Source organism: Dermacentor albipictus, chromosome 7 (genome assembly GCF_038994185.2).
Source record: "Dermacentor albipictus isolate Rhodes 1998 colony chromosome 7, USDA_Dalb.pri_finalv2, whole genome shotgun sequence".
In the NCBI taxonomy this organism is placed as follows: domain Eukaryota; kingdom Metazoa; phylum Arthropoda; class Arachnida; order Ixodida; family Ixodidae; genus Dermacentor; species Dermacentor albipictus.
Genome location: NC_091827.1, coordinates 9,191 through 22,977, shown reverse-complemented (window position 1 = coordinate 22,977; position 13,787 = coordinate 9,191). Strand labels below are relative to the sequence as shown.

The window sequence follows — 13,787 nt, the reverse complement described above, 5'->3', positions numbered from 1 at the left end:
CCCGCTCCATCAACTCCTCGCCAGTAATGCGCCCTTTGTTTCGTCCGACGAATGTGAACATGCTTTCCTGCTTTTGCAACATGCCCTGACGTCAGACCCAGTACTGTGCCACTTTGATCCGACTGCGCCCACCATCTTTCACAACGACGCTAGCAGTCAGTCTCGGTGCCATTCTACTGCAATCTGACAAGACATTCCGAGAACGAGTAATTGCTTATGGTAGTCGTGCACTAACCAGTGCAGAAAATTACTACAGCATAACTAAGCAGGAGTGCCTTGCTGTTGGGCAGTGCAAAAATTTCACCCATGTCTTCATGGCCGCCATTTCACAGTCGTTACAGACCATAACACACTGTGCTGGCTTTCATCGCTGAAGAATTTATCAGGTCACCTGGGTTGCTGTGTGCTTCACCTACAGGAGTACGATTTCAATGTCACCTACAGGGCTGCAAAGAAGCATCAAGACACCAATGCTCTCTCTTGCTACCCTCTGCCGAATCATGACGATTCACCATAACCTCTCCGTGATTGTGTACGTCCTGAGTCCTCTTCATCGGCTTTACCCATTGTAACCCTCGAATGGCTAAGACACGACAGCCCATCTGTCCTTGTGTCCCACTAACGCATCGACCCATACTGCTGAACTATTCTCCAACGCATGGAAGATTCTTCGTCACCTTCAAATGCCTGACTTCGTCGACAACTTAATCAATTCAAGCAGCACAATGGGGTTTTACATCGAAACATTTATCAGATCGATGGCAACAAATGGGTCCCGGTCATACCATGTTCTCTGCAATGTGAGGTGCTTGAAGCCTTTCACGATCATGCGACGACTGGTCATTTAGGCTACCACAAGACTTACAACAGAATATGAAGTCGCTGCTCCTGGCCTGGCCCATCTTCAGCCGTTGCGAAGTATGTTGCACCCTGCGTTCATTGTCGAAGCAAACCCAACAGCTCCTTCTGGCTCTTTACAACCTCTGCCTTGTCCCGCTTCGCCTTTTGAAGTAGTTGGAATAGACTTGTAGGGTCCTCTTCCCATGACCTTACATGGAAATTGTTGGATTGCAACGGCCATAGACCATCCAACACGCTATGCGGAGACAGCATCTCTACCATCCGGGACTGCTGCTGAAATCGCCGATTTCTTTCTACACAACATTATCTTACACCGCAGCGCTCCGTGCGTTCTCCTCAGTGACCGCAGCAGTCTTCCTCTCTTCTATCCTTACCGAAGTTCTGTGCACCTCTAACACAATTTGCAAGACGACTTCCAGTTACCATCCGCAGACCAACAGGTTGACGGAGTGTTTTCACCATTCCCTCTCTGACATGATTGCGATGTACAGTCACGTGCAATATGAATTGCAATACCGGTGCCCGTGGTCAAAGGGGCTCCAAGGCTGTACGGCTGTGCAGACACATGGTAAGTTCCAGACCGAAACACAGCTTCAATTAGTGGTGTCTATTAAACTGCTGTTTCACTCGTCAGAGCTGCTGCGCAGCCGTGGAGCCCCTTCAACCATGAACAAGAGTGTTGCAAGTCATATTGCATGCGACTGTACATCCACCCTGGCCGCACGAACGGGGATGCAATCCTGCCGTTCATGACATTCGCCTATAACATGGCTACGCAACGTACTACTGGCTTTTAACATTTTTTCTTCATCTATGGCTGTTCACCAAGTTTCATTCTTGATGTATCATTCCTTTCGACTCCTGTACCCCCATCAGTTCCTTTCTTGGAACAGTTTGTGTCTCGCCTCGCAGAGTGCAGACGCCTCGCCCCGCTTAACACCGGCGTCTTCCAGGACGCTCGCAAGTTTTGTAACGACTCGACCCACTGTGCTGTGACTTTTTCTCCTGGTGACGAAGTTCTTTGGACTCCCGTATGCGTTCCTGGCTTATGCAAAAATTTCTCGTGTTTTATTCGACTTTCCACGGTCATTGAGCAGACATCACCTGTCAATTACCATGTCTCGCTTGTTAGAATGCCACCCGATTCCCGTTGCTGTGGCACAGAGATAGTGCATGTCGCCCGCTTAAAACCAAATATTTGACGCATTTTATAGTACTTACGCGCTGCCAGGCGGCCGCTTCCACAGCGAGAGAGAATTAGCATGGGCACAACACATGCCTGACTTTCAACTTCATCATCTGCACATCTTTTCCATCTGCATATATCATCACCAGCAGCACAGTTTAATCCTCGAGGTAGTAGTCCGAGCTCGGCTGGAATAAAGCGGTTCCTTACGATATATATATATATATATATATATCTTGCACTTCAATAAACTTCGCTTGACCTCGAAGACTTGAGCACTGAAGTGACGGCGCTAAGTATATACAAGACCTCATAGTAGGAGACAGTTCAATTTCACAGCCTGAGTCCCCTTGCTGGTGTAATCTTCCTTCGTGTAATTGTCGCATACTTGGCTATCACTAACACTGCTTCTCCTTTCTGCAAAACTGCAGCCTCTCTTTTTTTTTCTGCTAGTCCGAGCATAAGTGCTGCCGCACATGACTGCTGTTGAATCCGATTTCGAGCGAATCTGGCTTGGCCTCATTACGGTTACTGAGTGAAAGGCAGAGAGGTTAACCAGACGCATGTCCGTTTTTCTACCCTGCACTGGGGAAAGGGGTATAGGGATGAAGAGAGAGTGTTCCACAGCTATCATGCACTAAGAGGAAAAAAAAAAACAGTTCCGTTACTCGAAGAAAACCTAGTGCATATTGTTTCTGGTAAAGCGGAGTAGCAGCCAGTAATTTAATTTGGTAATTACAATTATCTAACTCGAGAAGTACTCTCGTAATTTTCAAAGTGTCAATGAGGCATTTGTTGGCATCCCAAAATGACATCTAACTGCAGTGTTTTCAGCCACATACTAATTGCGTACAATTTTATCGACTGGAAAATAACCTCACGAACTATGAAAAACACCATGTGAGTGAACTCTCACCCGCATCATAAAGCAGTGCCCTCAAATAAGCTGATTGAAAGTAACTGCGCTGCCTATCGCAAACCCGAAGAGACAGTGCAATATTACGGAAGGAGCCCCAACAGCAGGTTTCGCAGCTACTCTTTTCTCTCTACGTCACACTTATTATCTCTCTCTCAAGGTCGACTGATAAATGATAACAAAAGCCCCTTGATAACGCAGCCAAAATGCAGCTCTGACCACACACGAAATGTGAAGAGCAATGTAATAGGCACAGAATGTTTCAAAATCTAGACTTTGCTCGCACCGCATCGAAAGAGTGCGGGCGAAGTTACATTTCACACCAGAAACTTGCTTCGGACCAAAGCCAATATAATGTGAGCGTTTTATTTTTCATGAAAGTGTATACGTGCTGCAAAAACAGGTTCGTGTCAACAAATAAAAGCGAAATAAACACACTGGAAAGCGACCAACTTGTAGAGAAAAGACAAAACCAATGCGTTCACGAAATTAAATATACTGCTTCTATGAGCCGAACTGGCAATCAGAATGTCGGCATACACACACACACAGACAAAAAAAAAAAACTGTGTGCTCTTACTATCTATTAATTCGTAAGCCCCGTTGAACATCAGAAAAAAAATTATGCGTTAAACTGAGCCACTTACCCTGAAAGGGCTGGTACATTACGACGAGTCCATGGTCACTCACTGTGGAATCATAGTCCTCACTAAATGGGCCGAGGTCCACGAAGCCGCTCAACTTGCCAGAGGCTTTCACACTAATGTTTTCCGAGAGCTTTATCTCATCGAAGACAATGCCACCGTGGCAATCGCATGCATCCATTTCATCAGTTTTCTTTTTCATGGCCTCAAAAACAGTAGCATTGAATCCAAAGGAGCTCTTAAATCCAGCCATGTGTTTGTCTAGGCAGGACTTGCTGGGGAGTGCAAGTATCTCATGCCTTCTTACATGTTCATAAAGCTCGGGACTTTTCATGCACATGAGTATGCACTCCAACACCCATGTTTTGTCATACAACATGCCCCTCGTTGACTTTCTAGTGGCCGCCTCAAAACATGCTTTCACAGCGAGGCGTTGCGTTGGAGGAAGACCTTTGATTCTTTCGTCCAAAGTTGTGGAAGAAATATTCTGGTTGATCGTTCTAAGGTCTTCTACACTCCTTTGTGCTTGCGCCAGTCTTTTCTTTGTTCGGAACAATTGAAGTGATTTCCTGGCCATGCGACGCTTGAAATTTGTCTGCTTGCTTTTTATTCAATCTATACATTTGGTTTTTAACAAGTTTCCTGGTATACTTGCAGTGCAAACAGGGCTTTCCATCGGGGCTGACCACACGGCAGTTTTTTGCGAAGTGCTCTGAACCAAACTGCACGCACAGACCGCCGGTGACAGGCTCAATGCCACATCCTGGACAAAGTTGTAGTTCGTCGACCTTCTTCAATGCCTGGGCAGCATTGCACTCGTTGTTTACACTGAACTCTTCTGTCTTAATGCCGCGGCAAAACACGGTGCAAATATGAGAATTTTGCTGCGTAGCAGCAGCTTCTGTGGACGTCGAAAAAGTAACGTGTTTTACGACACGGACATCGCCGGGCTGCGTGCCGGTGTGCCACGCGAAGCACAAAACAGTGGCATCACATGGCAGCGAAATCTTGCTGCAGAATGCCGACGGTAATTCGATTTCTCCCAACGGGCGCGGTCTTTGCGGCGTTTCATCAGTGCAGGCCTGTGTTTCGACGGCTTCAGCTTGGTCGTTGTTCGGAGCCTTGCGTTTCGCTGGCGGGGCATCGCTGTTGGCCATGTTTCTTTCTGCTCTCTTTTTCGGTAGTTGCTTCGTGAAATAAGGTGGTGCGTCGGGAAAAATAGTAGTAATGGCATCCTCAGTAAGCGCCGGACGTTCACGGTCGAGCTCGACAATCTCGCCATTAATTACGTGCTTGAACTTCCTTTGGATGAACCGCTCGTCGAAGTGGCGAGAGCACACAACACAAGTTTCACTCGGCACTTTGTCGTCTCTCTTGATGTTCCTTGCCCATGCCTTCAAGCGAACAGGGTCGGATGGAGCGCGGAACAACGACACCTTTTCTATAGACGACTTGTAACCGCCCTTACAAAGGGGAACAAAACATGTCCTCTCTTTTTTTGAAGGCATTATCACAGAAGTTCAACGTCGCATCGCACCAAGCCGTGGCACTACGGTGTCAACGAAAATAAAGGCTGCAACAAACTGAACTACGTCGGTACACGTGCTACCCAAAACTGACGACGACTTGTTGGACTTGTGTCTGCATTCCTTCGGCTGGCGTCAGTAACCCGCCACTAGTTACTGTATATGCTACCGCTACCTTTGGTAGCATATACAGTAACTCTACCCGCCACAGGAGCGCAGCGCCCTCTTCGAACTACTCCGCCAAGCATCCAAACTGGTTTCTCCGGCGCTTCGGGAAAGGGCGCCCGCTCCCGACACTAGGATAACCTTCTAGCCTCTATACCCATGCTGGGACAACCGCCCCCATTGTAGCTCACGTAGACACTAGCGCCAGAGTTCCCTCTAGTAATTTTGTAGGAAACTCTATGACCTCCAAGGGCGACAGCGACGTACGAAAGGCACGAGCTGTGGTTGGCTGAGCAAAACTCGTGAAAAAGCAACAAGAAAAAAAAAAAAGGCAGGAGGAGGAGGTCGTCGGCGCCTTCGTTCCTGGCTGTCTTTTCCGAGCCGATCACTAACGCGGGGGAAGGATGAGACATTGGGAGAGAGAGAGAAAAAAAAACAGTTCCGCAAGTCGGAGAGCGTGCGCAGCGGGAGTACAGTCCGAGCCTCCCTTCCTCTCGCTCTCACATTTTCCGAGCCTTCCGGGGGAGTTGCGGAGCTCGCGGGTGCAGCGGGTGCAGAGATCGCGCGGTGTTATATCCAATGGTGGGTGAAGATATTGTTCGATATAAACGCACGAATTTCCATACTTTAACTCAGAATTTTCAAGGAAATAATTTACGAGTTCGATACAGACAATAATTGGATATATGTGGGTTTGATATATCCGTGTTTGGCTGTATATGTGGTGGTCATCTGTCACATTACACGTCCTTGACAACATTTAAACACTTTCATAGTTTACGTACCTTACAGGGAATATTTTCGGCCTTTATCTAGCCTCGTTACATCTGACACTTGTCACTCATGGCATCATTGACTTCTACACACCTCTGGCACTCTTTGGCCATCCCTGACCGTTGGGACAAAAAAAAAAACACCATACATCATCAATAACAAAAAACTTCGGTAAATTGGGGAGATCAATATTCCAAATATTTGTGCGAAGTTGAGTGCGTGCATCACAGATACTTTGCAAACAATGAATACTCGAAGTAGTGTTCGGGGTGATCAGCTGTGCGACCTTGTGTGTGCGCTTTGTGAAATATCAATAAACTACCCCAAGGAGAAGTTAACGTAAGTATTCGCAAGTGACGCACTGCCATCATCGGCTACTACGTCGCGATGGAACTCCGCCTTACACAAATGGTGGGCATCTCTACTTCCATGCTTCGCAAAAATATACCGTTTCTGTCTTCAATAGAAGCTTTACAAGTAATTCGCGGACACGCTTTTTGTCATATTTTCCAGGGGTCATACAATGTTTTGCGGGTGTTCTGGGCGAAATGAAAAGGTACGTCATTTATTTGGCGAGATTGAAATGATGCGCACGCGAATTATAAAGTGCCTGGGTTATATGTAGCCTTTGCATTAAATTACAAACGCAAGAGCTCCAAAGCACTCTTTGTTTTACGAAACGTGCATAATTTAGCCCGCTGCCTTGACCGAAGTACAGACTCCGACAAGGTCAAGTTTATGAAATATGTAGGGAAACCTATGGCAAATTAGTGTGAAAAGGTAAATGTAAATGGCGAAGTTAAATTTTTGTATAGAAAGAAGGCAATTCTTAAACATGCGAATGTCTGCGCTATGCTGCTGAGCGTCTCGAGCTGCAGGATACACGAACTTCACATTTTGGTAAAAAATCAGGCTGACGTCATCAGTCATTTGCAGGCTAAACTGAATAATGTCCTTAAAATATGTAATATGGAGCACTTCAGACTATATGTGATTGATGTTTACCAGCGATGCGATATTCCGCATTCAACCGTGACACAACTACAAATGCAACCAAAATTAGACTTAGCAACGATGGCCGCGCATCTATGGAAAATATGTGCTTAAATTTATATGGGCGTGGGTTAAGTACAACTTTTGCGAAAAGGCTATTAAGCGAATGTCCCACTGACGTTATCAACTACGTATTCTAATGTCGCGGAAGTACTCAACGTCTGGATCTGCACGGCGAAGTTCTTAGTTGCGAGCCTTTCTCAGGAATCGTTACCAATTTGCGTCAGATAACCATTGACTCATTTTTGTCAGCCGAATCAGAGCTCCGCAATAAGCCCGCCGCTCAATCTCATTTTAATGAATGGCTTGCCCATCATGAATTAACACGTTTTCCATCAGTCTTACTGCTGATGACTGCAGAATCTCAAGACAAAATGACAGTGATGTAGATGTAGCTAACCCGTATTTCGATGTTAATCAAGTTTACGAATGATGTCGTTTATGTAGCCTAAAATGAATCAAGTTTATGCTGAAAAGAGAGAAAGAAATGGCCGCAATTAAGTTAAAAGGGAACGTCTTATTCAAGAAGAGGCTGGTGTCGTACTTGACAAAGAACACCCCCTTGTCGGCTGCAGCTATTTATTTATGAAGACCATCCAGGCATTGCAGGTAGGCTCACATCTCGCTTCCCTCTGGACACGCCGCACATGAGGAGCCCGTGTATCGCAGGTTCGATTCTTGCTTGAGGGAAAGTGTAGGATTTTGAGATCGGCCCATGAAAACATTGAGATAGATCAGAGAACAGGAAAGAGAACTAGTCGGACATTCTATGTTCGCACCAAATGAAAGTGTTAAAAGCGGACGACCACAAACGGGAATATGCGAGTTGCGGCTTATACTGTAGCATTTGCAGCACATTGGCAAACGATCAGAAGTCAGTGGTGAAACATTACTTTGCCTTATAAGAATATTTAAAAAAAATATTGCGTTGGGGGAATATCAGAATTCGCGGATACGAGTATTCAAAAGCAGGCGAATTTATTCGTGTGTTCTTAGGTAGCACGGCGAGACTGACTAGTGAAAAAAAAAAGACGGCTTGTGATCGACTTTAAACACAGAATCGCTGATTCCTGATTTAGAAAACTACGAAAGCTCCCGAAGAATGAATGTCTACTGGGCGACCAGCTTTGCAAAACAAATGAGTTGTTACCAAGAAAACATGACTCGTTGTGGCGTCAGGTATGATACTCCTGCATGATTACACCGCCAAAAACACCAAATGACAGATTACAAGCAAACAACGGCTTCCATAGCAAAACAGAAAACTTCTGAATAACCATTTGCGTTCACATTTGAAAACTTGCGATGCGTTAACAATGGCTTGCTACGAAATCTGGTGTATATTGACGTGTAAAATATGCACGCGCCCTTGATAAAGTTATTCTCAGATTTAAAAGAAAATGTGCAGGCAGGTGTGTTACTTATGGGGTCGCGGGAATTGGAGCCGTATTCCGTGTCAGCGCTACGAGATGCCGCCCTCGCCAGCTCAGCCAGGTATGTGCAGCCTTCTGCGTCACCTTTCGCGGCGCGTTTCCTTTAGTTCTAGCGAAGCGAATACCGTAAAGTTAGCCATGAACATGACAGTGCTTGGTACTTGAATGTCGCTAGCGTGAAGACGCGGGACGAATTGCGCAAGTCGCTGCTGCAACAGTATCTGTAGGAAATGGGCCAGCATGCTTATGTTCAATAATTTAAGCATAATGTTGTACTGAAGCTGGCGGCAGCTTTCCTCTGCAACTGTATACCCTTTGTCTGCCATTCTCGTCTTTTTGTTTATATGAGCCAAATAAATGTTTCCTGCGTTACAATATGTTGCCCAGACACTTCATAAAGAAAGTTCCAAACAACCCAGTAAGTAGAAGGTACCCCGCCAATAAGTAAATTAGTTTGGTGAACACTGGCCACTCCCAGCATACATGCGGGTATTTAACTAACACCCGAACGTAGCTGTACGAAACATTTAATGTCAACCAGTGCAGGAGTTCTGTCCTGGAACCACTTTCAGTGCGATTGCTGGCGCCAGCAGAAGCAGGTGAGTGCAGCCGTGTTCTTCACGGGCGTCTTTCGTGGTGCGTGCACCGTCGCGCTAGGTAAAATTAAATACCGCAGATCTGTTCATAAACATGGCCAGTGTGATTCATACGTTTGCGCTAGCGCTATACAAGTGTTTCATGGACGAAAAACAAAACAGCGCGAAAAGACAAGCCTCGTTCTGGTGCTTGTCTTTTCGCGCTGTTTTTCGTCCACCATAAAACAGCTGTATGGCGCTAGCGCGAAAACCAAGCGATCAGGAAATAAAAATTTGACCTTGAAATAAAAAACAAATCCGGGCACCTGCCCTTTCGGGTACCCGGGGGACGCTAGAGGAGACTTTGTGCTAAAAGCACAAAGAATCCCCTTGTCCCCCGCGCCGTCCAAGTGGCGGACCACGCCGAACCCCTTCTGCTCTGCAGCTCGTCGCTGGCTGCAGAGCAGGATTCCAGGATTCGAACGTGGGTCCTTGCGAGTGCCGGCTCGACACTCTACCACTCGGCTAACGGCGCGGCATGGCAATCGCCTTACGAAAGACGGCAAGGCTGATGCAAATTCTGCTATCGCATCGGCCGCATCACGCTATCGGCCGATCTGCCGACTACATCATCGCCTGCGTGTTCGAGCATCGAAGATGGGAGCGCTCCCGCGGTATCTGCAGCAGGCGAGGACGCTCGTTTAATTCGCAGGAAGGGGCGGTTTGTGCATGAGCGAGCCACCTTTAACGGCTATACATGTGCGAATAGTGGAAGAAATGCAGATCGCATAGGAGGGGCTTATAAAACGAAACGGCGTATTCCGACGGGCCGTACGGATGCTTGATTTTTGTAAGAGCTAATCAACATGATTTGGGATTATGATGCAGCAGCCGTTTTTCAAATGCGGTAAAATAGTGGAAGTAAAAATATAGAAGATGGAATGTGCTACAGTTAGAATTCCTGTGCCTTCCCGTGCCTTTTAAAAAGTTCAAAGTATCTCCTTATGGCACAAGTGGTTCATCGCTCAATAAGAACATGGGATGGAAAGGGATTATTTTTTCACAAGAAAATAGTAAAATATATTTGCCTCCATTTTTATTTCTGGCACATGTTATTAAAATCTAACACGTATGAAAATTCGCCGCATGTTCGTTGTGGTTGGTTATATTCAGTAACTATGAGCCTTGTGTGACCACTTTTCAAGCAACATAAAATAACCTCGTAAAATGTTTTTCTTTGGCGAGAACTCCGCCGTTCTCGTAAAACAGGTTTTATAAAATGTTTCCATTCATTTCTGCCAGTATTTTTCAACTGCTATTTCTAAAGTGGCTTTATAATCTTGCCAAGGTAGGCCAGCATCATGCAACTCCAAATCTTTGGCATGGGCTGCCATAAAAGCTGCTCGCGGCTATTCGCGGGAATTCCTACATGAGTAGCAGCAGGATCCAACAGAAACTGACATTTAAAGCTCTCTTGCGCCATTTGGTGTATTGATCCTATATTTTCTGTAGTAGATGCGTTTCTAGATGCGATGAACAAGGCAACCTACGTTATAGCGTTATGTACACGTCTTGTGTTACACGTTACGGCAAATGCGTGTTTGATTTCATAGTTACGTCACGGTTACGTCACATATCACATATTGTGTGTGGTACACGTGATCGACTGACGGCCAGAAGCAGGTGAGTGTAGCCGCAATCTTCACGGGTGGCTTTCGTGGTGCGCGCACCGTGAATGAAATAGCGCCGCGCTGGGTAAAATATAGAATACAGCTACTCATGGCTGTGTTCATGACATGGCCAGTAGTTGCATCTGAGTCACGCTTGCGGTAGCGTCATACGACTGCTTCATGGTGGACGAAAAGACGGTGCGAAAAGACAAGTCCCTTCTGGTGCTTCTTTTGCCCACCATGAAACAGTTCTATGGCGCTAGCGCAATATAAACGCGGTTCCTGCGGCTCGGATCGCAAGCTCGCACCTGTCACGAATGAGTTAGCGAGATGAGAGGCGCACGCCTCATTGACAGTGTTGCATCCGTGGCGGTGCGCCCAGCGCGATTCGCCCGCGCAAACGCTTTGCCATGTTTGGCTTCAACAGAGCGAGGACGCTTATGCCTCAGGCTATGCAATGTCAGGCGACGTAAGGAATTTACTCTGCGTTCTGCGCAAAGCGGCTTACTCCGCCCGCTTGGATGGGTAGCTGCTAGCACATAAAACATGAAAGCAACCAATGCACAATACAGGTGCCGTGAGTACACACTGTACAAAAAAAAAAAAAAACGTAGAAATCGTTGAAGATATTGACGCGTGTAGACCTCCCTGTACCTACGCCAGATGAGTGACAGCCATTCCTGCTAAACGCAACAAAAAATAGGCGCTCAAAAAAACTTTTTTCAGTTTCGGAGAGGCACAGATCCTGAGCATGTCAGAGGGGGCGTGGCTGGATGCTGCCTAGGTTTCGAAAAGTCTCGATATTGAGGTAAATATTTCGCGTGCGCGCAAATGAAACACTGGGCCATGTTAAGGAAAGAATAGATTTTAAATTACACAAAAACAAAAAATAGATTTTTTCCGGAAATTTTGCCTACCCTGTTCCCTTAACTCGCTCCGAGCCCGTAAAAAAATTCTCCGGGAGAACACGCGCTCTTATTCCACCGTATGTCTGCTCCCTCCCCCTTCACCTTACTAGGGCAGAGGAAGTGCTGAGGAGGCTTGGAGCTGAGGTGGCCCTTACACTGGCTTATCTCAAGGTGGAGCTGGTCGCTACGTGTCCATACCGCTCTGTTCGTGTGATGGAAGCAGATACCACCTAATATGGACATGTACTGGTTTAAAATCAGAATGCTCGCGTCTTCTACTGCAAGCGGGCCTCTGCTACACTGACAAACAGCTATGGCCGCGGGATACATGACAACAGATTCTGCAAACACTGCTTCAATTTATTAACACGGCTCACAACACATATAATACACATACACACCAAGAATTTTGCCTTAAGGGCAAATCCTTATTGCAATAATAAATGTGCCACATTGGCGAGACCAACGGGTATAGTTCGATGCATTGGCGGTTTGACACACTAGTGTAGCCACCATAACTAGGTCCTGCTATGCACTCTGTCGTGCCTGGCATCGAGCAACGCTCGCCCGTGCACCCATATATTAGGCTAAAATGCACTTGAAGGGCATACTGGAAGTTGTTGCATGTCTTCTAGGAAGCGTTTTGAACGCACTGAAAGGGCACATTTTATGCACTGGAAGTGTCTTCTTTTGGCTCTAAAAATTTTCAGGTGGGCTCATTAATGGCCGAGGTAGAAATATTGCAGTGCCATGAACCCAGATGTCAGCAGGTGGGCTCCACTGTCATGCAAGGCACTCTCCTTGCATTTGTCTAGCCTTCGGAGATGAAATTGCTTTCACGAGTTCTCCGATACCAGACATTCGAGAATCGCATGGTGGATCTGTTGCAGGCCCCGCCTTTATTCATTAAGAGATTCAGCTCTTACGTTTCTGTTCCTGCTGCCCGCACGCTTGAGCAGGAACTTTTTAGTTTGAGAAATTCCAGATGGCAGCCCCATGGTAAGTCGCTGTAGCAACCGAATGGCTCATTGATTGGTAACCTAACCAAGGAGGGGACCAATTGATGATGTCGCCGATAAATCAAAGATGGCGGCCCACTGTAAATCAATAGCAACACAATTGATGATTGGTAACGTGATATTTGACATCATAATCTAAGACGGCTGCCTAGTTCTGGTGCTAGTGATGACGTAATGCAATAAAGTGGATAGAAACGAATCCACAGGGTCATGACATCATAGTTTAGGAATCTGAAGTTAGTAATGGCGACCAAATACGGGTGCCAATGATATCCCACATGCCCATATGGCTGCTAGAAGTAACCCCATATGGCTGCTAGTACTAAATCAAACAATTATGACAAAATGGAAGCATAGTTTCGAAATCTGAAATGTAAGATTGCGGCCAAATGAGGTTGCCAGTGAGTACGTAATGCTCCAATATGATGGATTGAGGTGAAACCGCATGGCTATGACGTCATGTGACGAAGTGGTGCCATAGTTTCGGATTCCCAAATCTAAGTTCGCTGCTACCCGAGATCACGTCATTCGTTTACTTCGGTTAGGTTAAGTTCCAGATGGCAGCCCCATGGTAAGTTGCTTTAGCAACCGAATTGCTGATTGATTGGTAACCTAACCAAGATGGAGACCAATTGATGATGTCGCCGATAAATCAAAGATGGCAGCCCACAGTAAATCAATAGCAACACAATTGGTGATTGGTAATGTGATATTTGACATCATAATCTAAGACGGCCGCCTAGTTGTGGTGCTAGTGATGACGTAATGCAATAAAGTGGATAGAAACGAATCCACAGGGTCATGACATCATAGTTTAGGAATCTGAAATTCATTATGGCGACCAAATACGGGTGCCAATGATATCCCACATGCCCATATGGCTGCTAGAAGTAACCCCATATGGCTGCTAGTAGTAAATCAAACAATTATGACAAAATGAAAGCGTAGTTTCGAAATCTGAAATGTAAGATTGCGGCCAAATGAGGTTGCCAGTGAGTATGTAATGCTCCAATATGACGGATTGAGGTGGAACCGCATGGCTATGACGTCATGTGAA

At 46.2% G+C, this 13,787-nt stretch overlaps 1 long non-coding RNA gene across 1 annotated transcript in view; it reads left to right on the top strand.

Annotated features, from left to right (window-relative positions):
• Positions 1 to 12,173, top strand: part of LOC135896260 (uncharacterized) — a 52,949-nt gene extending 40,776 nt beyond the window's left edge. The window contains exon 3 of the long non-coding RNA XR_011507280.1: positions 11,822 to 12,173. This is a non-coding gene — a long non-coding RNA (uncharacterized lncRNA). The remainder of the gene's footprint in view (positions 1 to 11,821) is intronic.
• Positions 12,174 to 13,787: the final 1,614 nt, after the last annotated feature.